This window comes from Nothobranchius furzeri, chromosome 6 (genome assembly GCF_043380555.1).
Source record: "Nothobranchius furzeri strain GRZ-AD chromosome 6, NfurGRZ-RIMD1, whole genome shotgun sequence".
Classification (NCBI taxonomy): Eukaryota; Metazoa; Chordata; class Actinopteri; order Cyprinodontiformes; family Nothobranchiidae; genus Nothobranchius; species Nothobranchius furzeri.
In genome coordinates, this window is record NC_091746.1 from 2,181,369 (window position 1) to 2,193,529 (window position 12,161).

Genomic DNA, 12,161 nt, shown 5'->3' on the forward strand with positions numbered 1-12,161 from the left:
GGTAGAATCTATTGAGTTGTAAGTGATCTGAACGTTTCATGATGATAGCACTTTCCTAAGGGGGTCAAACCATGTCCCAAAGGTCACCGGATCTGGTGTCAATTTAAAGTAGTCCAGGAACACATTTGTGGGCTTATAACTTGGCCTCTGAATGTCCTAGAGAGATCAGATTTGTTTTAATGTACTCCAATCAACAGCCCCTACCACCACAAAAAGGAATGGAGTCATTAGCACTTATGGTTTGTAAATGGCACCCAGAATTATGTTGCACGAAGCACAATTTCACATCATTCTGGGTCCATTTGTGTAAAAAAACAAGGTCCAATCAGGCTGAAACGTTACAAGAAGGTAGAATCTATTGAGTTGTAAGTGATCTGAACGTTTCATGATGATCGCACAATCCTATAGGGGGTCAAACCATGTCCCAAAGGTCACCGGGCCTGGTGTCACTTTAAAGAAGTAGTCCAGTTACACATTTGTGGGCTTATAACTTGGCTTCTGAATATCCTAGAGAGGTCAGGTTTGTTTTACAGTACTCCAATTAACAGCCCCCATTACCCCAAAAAGGAATGGAGTCATTAGAACTTATGGTTTTTAAATGGCACCCAGAATTATGTTGCACGAAGCACAATTTCACATCATTCTGGGTTCATTTGTGTGAAAACAAGGTCCAATCAGGCCGAAACGTTACAAGAAGGTAGAATCTATTGAGTTGTAAGTTATCTGAACGTTTCATGATGATCGCACATTCCTATAGGGGGTCAAACCATGTCCCAAAGGTCACCGGGCATGGTGTCACTTTAAAGAAGTAGTCCAGTTACACATTTGTGGGCTTATAACTTGGCTTCTGAATGTCCTAGAGAGATCAGGTTTGTTTTAGTGTACTCCAATCAACAGCCCCTACAACCACAAAAAGGAATGGAGTCATTAGCACCTATGGTTTTTAAATGGCACCCAGAATTATGTTGCACGAAGCACAATTTCACATCATTCTGGGTCCATTTGTGTGAAAACAAGGTCCAGTCAGGCTGAAACGTTACAGGAAGGTAGAATCTATTGAGTTGTAAGTGATCTGAACGTTTCATGATGATAGCACTTTCCTAAGGGGGTCAAACCATGTCCCAAACGTCACCGAATCTGGTGTCAATTTAAAGAAGTAGTCCAGTTACACATTTGTGGGCTTATAACTTGGCTTCTGAATGTCCTAGAGAGATCAGGTTTGTTTTAGTGTACTCCAATCAACAGCCCCTACAACCACAAAAAGGAATGGAGTCATTAGCACTTATGGTTTGTAAATGGCACCCAGAATTATGTTGCACAAAGCACTATTTCACATCATTCTGGGTCCATTTGTGTGAAAACAAGGTCCAATCAGGCTGAAACGTTACAAGAAGGTAGAATCTATTGAGTTGTAAGTGATCTGAACGTTTCATGTTGATCGCACATTCCTATAGGGGGTCAAACCATGTCCCAAAGGTCACCGGGCCTGGTGTCACTTTAAAGAAGTAGTCCAGTTACACCTTTGTGGGCTTATAAGTTGGCTTCTGAATATCCTAGAGAGGTCAGGTTTGTTTTAGTGTACTCCAATTAACAACCCCCATTACCACAAAAAGGAATGGAGTCATTAGCACTTATGGTTTTTAAATGGCACCCAGAATTATGTTGCACGAAGCACAATTTCACATCATTCTGGGTTCATTTGTGTGAAAACAAGGTCCAATCAGGCTGAAACGTTACAAGAAGGTAGAATCTATTGAGTTGTAAGTGATCTGAACGTTTTATGATGATCGCACATTCCTATAGGGTGTAAAACCATGTCCCAAAGGTCACCAGGCCTGGTGTCACTTTAAAGAAGTAGTCCAGTTACGCATTTGTGGGCTTATAACTTGGCTTCTGAATATCCTAGAGAGGTCAGGTTTGTTTTAGAGTACTCCAATTAACAGCCCCCATTACCACAAAAAGGAATGCAGTCATTAGCACTTATGGTTTTTAAATGGCACCCAGAATTATGTTGCACGAAGCACAATTTCACATCATTCTGGGTTCATTTGTGTGAAAACAAGGTCCAATCAGGCTGAAACGTTACAAGAAGGAAGAATCTATTGAGTTGTAAGTGATCTGAACGTTTCATGATGATCGCACATTCCTATAGGGGGTCAAACCATGTCCCAAAGGTCACCGGGCCTGGCGTCACTTTAAAGAAGTAGTCCAGTTACACCTTTGTGGGCTTATAACTTGGCCTCTGAATGTACTAGAGTGATCAGGTTTGTTTTAATGTACTCCAGTCAACAGCCCCTACAACCACAAAAAGGAATGGAGTCATTAGCACTTATGGTTTGTAAATTGCACCCAGAATTATGTTGCACGAAGCACAATTTCACATCATTCTGGGTCCATTTGTGTGAAAACAAGGTCCAGTCAGGCTGAAACGTTACAAGAAGGTAGAATCTATTGAGTTGTAAGTGATCTGAACGTTTCATGATGATCGCACATTCCTATAGGGGGTAAAACCATGTCCCAAAGGTCACCAGGCCTGGTGTCACTTTAAAGAAGTAGTCCAGTTACACATTTGTGGGCTTATAACTTGGCTTCTGAATGTCCTAGAGAGATCAGGTTTCTTTTAGTGTACTCCAATCAACAGCCCCTACAACCACAAAAAGGAATGGCGTCATTAGCACTTATGGTTTGTAAATGGCACCCAGAATTATGTTGCACGAAGCACAATTTCACATCATTCTGGGTCCATTTGTGTGAAAACAAGGTCCAATCAGGCTGAAACGTTACAAGAAGGTAGAATCTATTGAGTTGTAAGTGATCTGAACATTTTATGATGATCGCACATTCCTATAGGGGGTAAAACCATGTCCCAAAGGTCACCAGGCCTGGTGTCACTTTAAAGAAGTAGTCCAGTTACACATTTGTGGGCTTATAACTTGGCTTCTGAATGTCCTAGAGAGATCAGGTTTGTTTTAGTGTACTCCAATCAACAGACCCTACAACCACAAAAAGGAATGGAGTCATTAGCACTTATGTTTTTTAAATGGCACCCAGAATTATGTTGCACGAAGCACAATTTCAGATCATTCTGGGTTCATTTGAGTGAAAACAAGGTCCAATCAGGCTGAAACGTTACAAGAAGGTAGAATCTATTGAGTTGTAAGTGATCTGAACGTTTCATGATGATCGCACATTCCTATAGGGGGTCAAACCATGTCCCAAAGGTCACCGGATCTGGTGTCAATTTAAAGAAGTAGTCCAGTTACACATTTGTGGGCTTATAACTTGGCTTCTGAATGTCCTAGAGAGATTAGGTTTCTTTTAGTGTACTCCAATCAACAGCCCCTACAACCACAAAAAGGAATGGAGTCATTAGCGCTTATGGTTTGTAAATGGCACCCAGAATTATGTTGCACGAAGCACAATTTCTCATCATTCTGGGTCAATTTGTGTGAAAACAAGGTCCAATCAGGCTGAAACGTTACAAGAAGGTAGAATCTATTGAGTTGTAAGTGATCTGAACATTTCATGATGATCGCACATTCCTATAGGGGGTAAAACCATGTCCCAGAGGTCACCAGGCCTGGTGTCACTTTAAAGAAGTAGTCCAGTTACACATTTGTGGGCTTATAACTTGGCTTCTGAATGTCCTAGAGAGATCAGGTTTGTTTTAGTTTACTCCAATCAACAGCCCCTACAACCACAAAAAGGAATGGAGTCATTAGCACTTATGGTTTTTAAATGGCACCCAGAATTATGTTGCACGAAGCACAATTTCAGATCATTCTGGGTTCATTTGTGTGAAAACAAGGTCCAATCAGGCTGAAACGTTACAAGAAGGTAGAATCTATTGAGTTGTAAGTGATCTGAACGTTTCATGATGATCGCACATTCCTATAGGGGGTCAAACCATGTCCCAAAAGTCACCGGGCCTGGTGTCACTTTAAAGAAGTAGTCCAGTTACACCTTTGTGGGCTTATAACTTGGCTTCTGAATATCCTAGAGAGGTCAGGTTTGTTTTAGAGTACTCCAATTAACAGCCCCCATTACCACAACAAGGAATGCAGTCATTAGCACTTATGGTTTTTAAATGGCACCCAGAATGATGTTGCACGAAGCACAATTTCACATCATTCTGGGTTCATTTGTGTGAAAACAAGGTCCAATCAGGCTGAAACGTTACAAGAAGGCAGAATCTATTGAGTTGTAAGTGATCTGAACGTTTCATGATGATCGCACATTCCTATAGGGGGTCAAACCATGTCCCAAAGGTCACCGGGCCTGGCGTCACTTTAAAGAAGTAGTCCAGTTACACCTTTGTGGGCTTATAACTTGGCCTCTGAATGTACTAGAGAGATCAGGTTTGTTTTAATGTACTCCAATCAACAGCCCCTACAACCACAAAAAGTAATGGAGTCATTAGCACTTATGGTTTGTAAATGGCACCCAGAATTATGTTGCACGAAGCACAATTTCACATCATTCTGGGTCCATTTGTGTGAAAACAAGGTCCAGTCAGGCTGAAACGTTACAAGAAGGTAGAATCTATTGAGTTGTAAGTGATCTGAACGTTTCATCATGATCTCACATTCCTATAGGGGGTAAAACCATGTCCCAAAGGTCACCAGGCCTGGTGTCACTTTAAAGAAGTAGTCCAGTTACACATTTGTGGGCTTATAACTTGGCTTCTGCATGTCCTAGAGAGATCAGGTTTGTTTTAGTGTACTCCAATCAACAGCCCCTACAACCACAAAAAGGAATGGCGTCATTAGCACTTATGGTTTGTAAATGGCACCCAGAATTATGTTGCACGAAGCACAATTTCACATCATTCTGGGTCCATTTGTGTGAAAACAAGGTCCAATCAGGCTGAAACGTTACAAGAAGGTAGAATCTATTGAGTTGTAAGTGATCTGAACATTTCATGATGATCGCACATTCCTATAGGGGGTAAAACCATGTCCCAAAGGTCACCAGGCCTGGTGTCACTTTAAAGAAGAAGTCCAGTTACACATTTGTGGGCTTATAACTTGGCTTCTGAATATCCTAGAGAGGTCAGGTTTGTTTTAGAGTACTCCAATTAACAGCCCCCATTACCACAAAAAGGAATGGAGTCATTAGCACTTATGCTTTTTAAATGGCACCCAGAATTATGTTGCACGAAGCATAATTTCATATCATTCTGGGTTCATTTGTGTGAAAACAAGGTCCAATCAGGCTGAAACGTTACAAGAAGGTAGAATCTATTGAGTTGTAAGTGATTTGAACGTTTCATGATGATCGCACATTCCTATAGGGGGTCAAACCATGTCCCAAAGGTCACCGGGCCTGGTGTAGTTTTAAAGAAGTAGTCCAGTTACACCTTTGTGGGCTTATAACTTGGCCTCTGAATGTCCTAGAGAGATCAGGTTTGTTTTAATGTACTCCAATCAACAACCCCTACAACCACAAAAAGGAATGGAGTCATTAGCACTTATGGTTTGTAAATGGTACCAAGAATTATGTTGCACGAAGCACAATTTCACATCATTCTGGGTCCATTTGTGTGAAAACAAGGTCCAATCAGGCTGAAACTTTACAAGAAGGTAGAATCTATTGAGTTGAAAGTGATCTGAACGTTTCATGATGATCGCACATTCCCATAGGGGGTAAAACCATGTCCCAAAGGTCACCAGGCCTGGTGTCACTTTAAAGAAGTAGTCCAGTTACACATTTGTGGGCTTATAACTTGGCTTCTGAATGTCCTAGAGAGATCAGGTTTGTTTTAGTGTACTCCAGTCAACAGCCCCTACAACCACAAAAAGGAATGGAGTCATTAGCACTTATGGTTTTTAAATGGCACCCAGAATTATGTTGCACGAAGCACAATTTCACATCATTCTGGGTTCATTTGTGTGAAAACAAGGTCCAATCAGGCAGAAACGTTACAGGAAGGTAGAATCTATTGAGTTGTAAGTGATCTGAATGTTTCATGATGATCGCACATTCCTATAGGGGGTCAAACTATGTCCCAAAGGTCACCGGGCCTGGTGTCACTTTAAAGTAGTCCAGTTACACATTTGTGGGCTTATAACTTGGCTTCTGAATATCCTAGAGAGGTCAGGTTTGTTTTAGAGTACTCCAATTAACAGCCCCCATTACCCCAAAAAGGAATGGAGTCATTAGCACTTATGGTTTTTAAATGGCACCAAGAATTATGTTGCACGAATCATAATTTCACATCATTCTGGGTTCATTTGTGTGAAAACAAGGTCCAATCAGGCAGAAACGTTACAGGAAGGTAGAATCTATTGAGTTGTAAGTGATCTGAACGTTTCATGATGATCGCACATTCCTATAGGGGGTCAAACCATGTCCCAAAGGTCACCGGGCCTGGCGTCACTTTAAAGAAGTAGTCCAGTTACACCTTTGTGGGCTTATAACTTGGCTTCTGAATATCCTAGAAAGGTCAGGTTTGTTTTAGAGTACTCCAATTAACAGCCCCTACAACCACAAAAAGGAATGGAGTCATTAGCACTTATGGTTTGTAAATGGCACCCAGAATTATGTTGCACGAAGCACAATTTCACATCATTCTGGGTCCATTTGTGTGAAAACAAGGTCCAGTCAGGCTGAAACGTTACAAGAAGGTAGAATCTATTGAGTTGTAAGTGATCTGAACGTTTCATGTTGATCGCACATTCCTATAGGGGGTAAAACCATGTCCCAAAGGTCACCAGGCCTGGTGTCACTTTAAAGAAGTAGTCCAGTTACACATTTGTGGGCTTATAACTTGGCTTCTGAATGTCCTAGAGAGATCAGGTTTGTTTTAGTGTACTCCAATCAACAGCCCCTACAACCACAAAAAGGAATGGAGTCATTAGCATTTATGGTTTTTAAATGGCACCCAGAATTATGTTGCACGAAGCACAATTTCAGATCATTCTGGGTTCATTTGTGTGAAAACAAGGTCCAATCAGGCTGAAACGTTACAAGAAGGTAGAATCTATTGAGTTGTAAGTGATCTGAACGTTTCATGATGATCGCACATTCCTATAGGGGGTCAAACCATGTCCCAAAGGTCACCGGGCCTGGTGTCACTTTAAAGAAGTAGTCCAGTTACACATTAGTGGGCTTATAACTTGGCTTCTGAATGTCCTAGAGAGATCAGGTTTGTTTTATTGTACTCCAATCAACAGCCCCTACAACCACAAAAAGGAATGGAGTCATTAGCACTTATGGTTTTTAAATGGCACCCAGAATTATGGTGCACGAAGCACAATTTCACATCATTCTGGGTTCATTTGTGTGAAAACAAGGTCCAATCAGGCTGAAACGTTACAAGAAGGTAGAATCTATTGAGTTGTAAGTGATCTGAACGTTTCATGATGATCGCACATTCCTATAGGGTGTCAAACCATGTCCCAAAGGTCACCGGGCCTGGTGTCACTTTAAAGAAGTAGTCCAGTTACACCTTTGTGGGCTTATAACTTGGCTTCTGAATATCCTAGAGAGGTCAGGTTTGTTTTAGAGTACTCCAATTAACAGCCCCCATTACCACAAAAAGGAATGCAGTCATTAGCACTTATGGTTTTTAAATGGCACCAAGAATTATGTTGCACGAAGCACAATTTCACATCATTCTGGGTCCATTTGTGTGAAAACAAGGTCCAATCAGGCTGAAACGTTACAAGAAGGTAGAATCTATTGAGTTGTAAGTGATCTGAACATTTCATGATGATCGCACATTCCTATAGGGGGTAAAACCATGTCCCAAAGGTCACCAGGCCTGGTGTCACTTTAAAGAAGTAGTCCAGTTACACATTTGTGGGCTTATAAATTGGCTTCATAATGTCCTAGAGAGATCAGGTTTGTTTTAGTGTACTCCAATCAACAGCCCCTACAACCACAAAAAGGAATGGAGTCATTAGCACTTATGGTTTTTAAATGGCACCCAGAAATATGTTGCACGAAGCACAATTTCAGATCATTCTGTGTTCATTTGTGTGAAAACAAGGTCCAATCAGGCTGAAACGTTACAAGAAGGTAGAATCTATTGAGTTGTAAGTGATATGAACGTTTCATGATGATCGCACATTCCTATAGGGGGTCAAACCATGTCCCAAAGGTCACCGGGCCTGGTGTCACTTTAAAGAAGTAGTCCAGTTACACATTAGTGGGCTTATAACTTGGCTTCTGAATGTCCTAGAGAGATCAGGTTTGTTTTAGTGTACTCCAATCAACAGCCCCTACAACCACAAAAAGGATTGGAGTCATTAGCACTTATGGTTTTTAAATGGCACCCAGAATTATGTTGCACGAAGCACAATTTCAGATCATTCTGGGTTCATTTGTGTGAAAACAAGGTCCAATCAGGCTGAAACGTTACAAGAAGGTAGAATCTATTGAGTTGTAAGTGATCTGAACGTTTCATGATGATCGCACATTCCTATAGAGGGTCAAACCATGTCCCAAAGGTCACCGGGCCTGGTGTCACTTTAAAGAAGTAGTCCAGTTACACATTAGTGGGCTTATAACTTGGCTTCTGAATGTCCTAGAGAGATCAGGTTTGTTTTAGTGTACTCCAATCAACAGCCCCTACAACCACAAAAATGAATGGAGTCATTAACACTTATGGTTTTTAAATGGCACCCAGAATTATGTTGCACGAAGCACAATTTCACATCATTCTGGGTTCATTTGTGTGAAAACAAGGTCCAATCAGGCTGAAACGTTACAAGAAGGTAGAATCTATTGAGTTGTAAGTGATCTGAACGTTTCATGATGATCGCACATTCCTATAGGGGGTCAAACCATGTCCCAAAGGTCACCGGGCCTGGTGTCACTTTAAAGAAGTAGTCCAGTTACACCTTTGTGGGCTTATAACTTGGCTTCTGAATATCCTAGAGAGGTCAGGTTTGTTTTAGAGTACTCCAATTAACAGCCCCCATTACCACAAAAAGGAATGCAGTCATTAGCACTTATGGTTTTTAAATGGCACCCAGATTTATGTTGCACGAAGCACAATTTCACATCATTCTGGGTTCATTTGTGTGAAAACAAGGTCCAATCAGGCTGAAACGTTACAAGAAGGCAGAATGTGTTGAGTTGTAAGTGATCTGAACGTTTCATGATGATCGCACATTCCTATAGGGGGTCAAACCATGTCCCAAAGGTCACCGGGCCTGGCGTCACTTTAAAGAAGTAGTCCAGTTACACCTTTGCGGGCTTATAACTTGGCCTCTGAATGTACTAGAGAGATCAGGTTTGTTTTAATGTACTCCAATCAACAGCCCCTACAACCACAAAAAGGAATGGAGTCATTAGCACTTATGGTTTGTAAATGGCACCCAGAATTATGTTGCACGAAGCACAATTTCACATCATTCTGGGTCCATTTGTGTGAAAACAAGGTCCAGTCAGGCTGAAACGTTACAAGAAGGTAGAATCTATTGAGTTGTAAGTGATCTGAACGTTTCATCATGATCGCACATTCCTATAGGGGGTAAAACCATGTCCCAAAGGTCACCAGGCCTGGTGTCACTTTAAAGAAGTAGTCCAGTTACACATTTGTGGGCTTATAACTTGGCTTCTGCATGTCCTAGAGAGATCAGGTTTGTTTTAGTGTACTCCAATAAACAGCCCCTACAACCACAAAAAGGAATGGCGTCATTAGCACTTATGGTTTGTAAATGGCACCCAGAATTATGTTGCACGAAGCACAATTTCACATCATTCTGGGTCCATTTGTGTGAAAACAAGGTCCAATCAGGCTGAAACGTTACAAGAAGGTAGAATCTATTGAGTTGTAAGTGATCTGAACATTTCATGATGATCGCACATTCCTATAGGGGGTAAAACCATGTCCCAAAGGTCACCAGGCCTGGTGTCACTTTAAAGAAGTAGTCCAGTTACACATTTGTGGGCTTATAACTTGGCTTCTGAATGTCCTAGAGAGATCAGGTTTGTTTTAGTGTACTCCAATCAACAGTTCCGACAACCACAAAAAGGAATGGAGTCATTAGCACTTATGGTTTTTAAATGGCACCCAGAATTATGTTGCACGAAGCACAATTTCAGAACATTCTGGGTTCATTTGTGTGAAAACAAGGTCCAATCAGGCTGAAACGTTACAAGAAGGTAGAATCTATTGAGTTGTAAGTGATCTGAACGTTTCATGATGATCGCACATTCCTATAGTGGGTCAAACCATGTCCCAAAGGTCACCGGGCCTGGTGTCACTTTAAAGAAGTAGTCCAGTTACACCTTTGTGGGCTTATAACTTGGCTTCTGAATATCCTAGAGAGGTCAGGTTTGTTTTAGAGTACTCCAATTAACAGCCCCCATTACCACAAAAAGGAATGGAGTCATTAGCACTTATGCTTTTTAAATGGCACCCAGAATTATGTTGCACGAAGCACAATTTCATATCATTCTGGGTTCATTTGTGTGAAAACAAGGTCCAATCAGGCTGAAACGTTACAAGAAGGTAGAATCTATTGATTTGTAAGTGATCTGAACGTTTCATGATGATCGCACATTCCTAGAGGGGGTCAAACCATGTCCCAAAGGTCACCGGGCCTGGTGTAGTTTTAAAGAAGTAGTCCAGTTACACCTTTGTGGGCTTATAACTTGGCCTCTGAATGTCCTAGAGAGATCAGGTTTGTTTTAATGTACTCCAATCAACAGCCCCTACAACCACAAAAAGGAATGGAGTCATTAGCATTTATGGTTTTTAAATGGCACCCAGAATTATGTTGCACGAAGCACAATTTCAGATCATTCTGGGTTCATTTGTGTGAAAACAAGGTCCAATCAGGCTGAAACGTTACAAGAAGGTAGAATCTATTGAGTTGTAAGTGATCTGAACGTTTCATGATGATCGCACATTCCTATAGGGGGTCAAACCATGTCCCAAAGGTCACCGGGCCTGGTGTCACTTTAAAGAAGTAGTCCAGTTACACATTAGTGGGCTTATAACTTGGCTTCTGAATGTCCTAGAGAGATCAGGTTTGTTTTATTGTACTCCAATCAACAGCCCCTACAACCACAAAAAGGAATGGAGTCATTAGCACTTATGGTTTTTAAATGGCACCCAGAATTATGGTGCACGAAGCACAATTTCACATCATTCTGGGTTCATTTGTGTGAAAACAAGGTCCAATCAGGCTGAAACGTTACAAGAAGGTAGAATCTATTGAGTTGTAAGTGATCTGAACGTTTCATGATGATCGCACATTCCTATAGGGTGTCAAACCATGTCCCAAAGGTCACCGGGCCTGGTGTCACTTTAAAGAAGTAGTCCAGTTACACCTTTGTGGGCTTATAACTTGGCTTCTGAATATCCTAGAGAGGTCAGGTTTGTTTTAGAGTACTCCAATTAACAGCCCCCATTACCACAAAAAGGAATGCAGTCATTAGCACTTATGGTTTTTAAATGGCACCAAGAATTATGTTGCACGAAGCACAATTTCACATCATTCTGGGTCCATTTGTGTGAAAACAAGGTCCAATCAGGCTGAAACGTTACAAGAAGGTAGAATCTATTGAGTTGTAAGTGATCTGAACATTTCATGATGATCGCACATTCCTATAGGGGGTAAAACCATGTCCCAAAGGTCACCAGGCCTGGTGTCACTTTAAAGAAGTAGTCCAGTTACACATTTGTGGGCTTATAAATTGGCTTCATAATGTCCTAGAGAGATCAGGTTTGTTTTAGTGTACTCCAATCAACAGCCCCTACAACCACAAAAAGGAATGGAGTCATTAGCACTTATGGTTTTTAAATGGCACCCAGAAATATGTTGCACGAAGCACAATTTCAGATCATTCTGTGTTCATTTGTGTGAAAACAAGGTCCAATCAGGCTGAAACGTTACAAGAAGGTAGAATCTATTGAGTTGTAAGTGATATGAACGTTTCATGATGATCGCACATTCCTATAGGGGGTCAAACCATGTCCCAAAGGTCACCGGGCCTGGTGTCACTTTAAAGAAGTAGTCCAGTTACACATTAGTGGGCTTATAACTTGGCTTCTGAATGTCCTAGAGAGATCAGGTTTGTTTTAGTGTACTCCAATCAACAGCCCCTACAACCACAAAAAGGATTGGAGTCATTAGCACTTATGGTTTTTAAATGGCACCCAGAATTATGTTGCACGAAGCACAATTTCAGATCATTCTGGG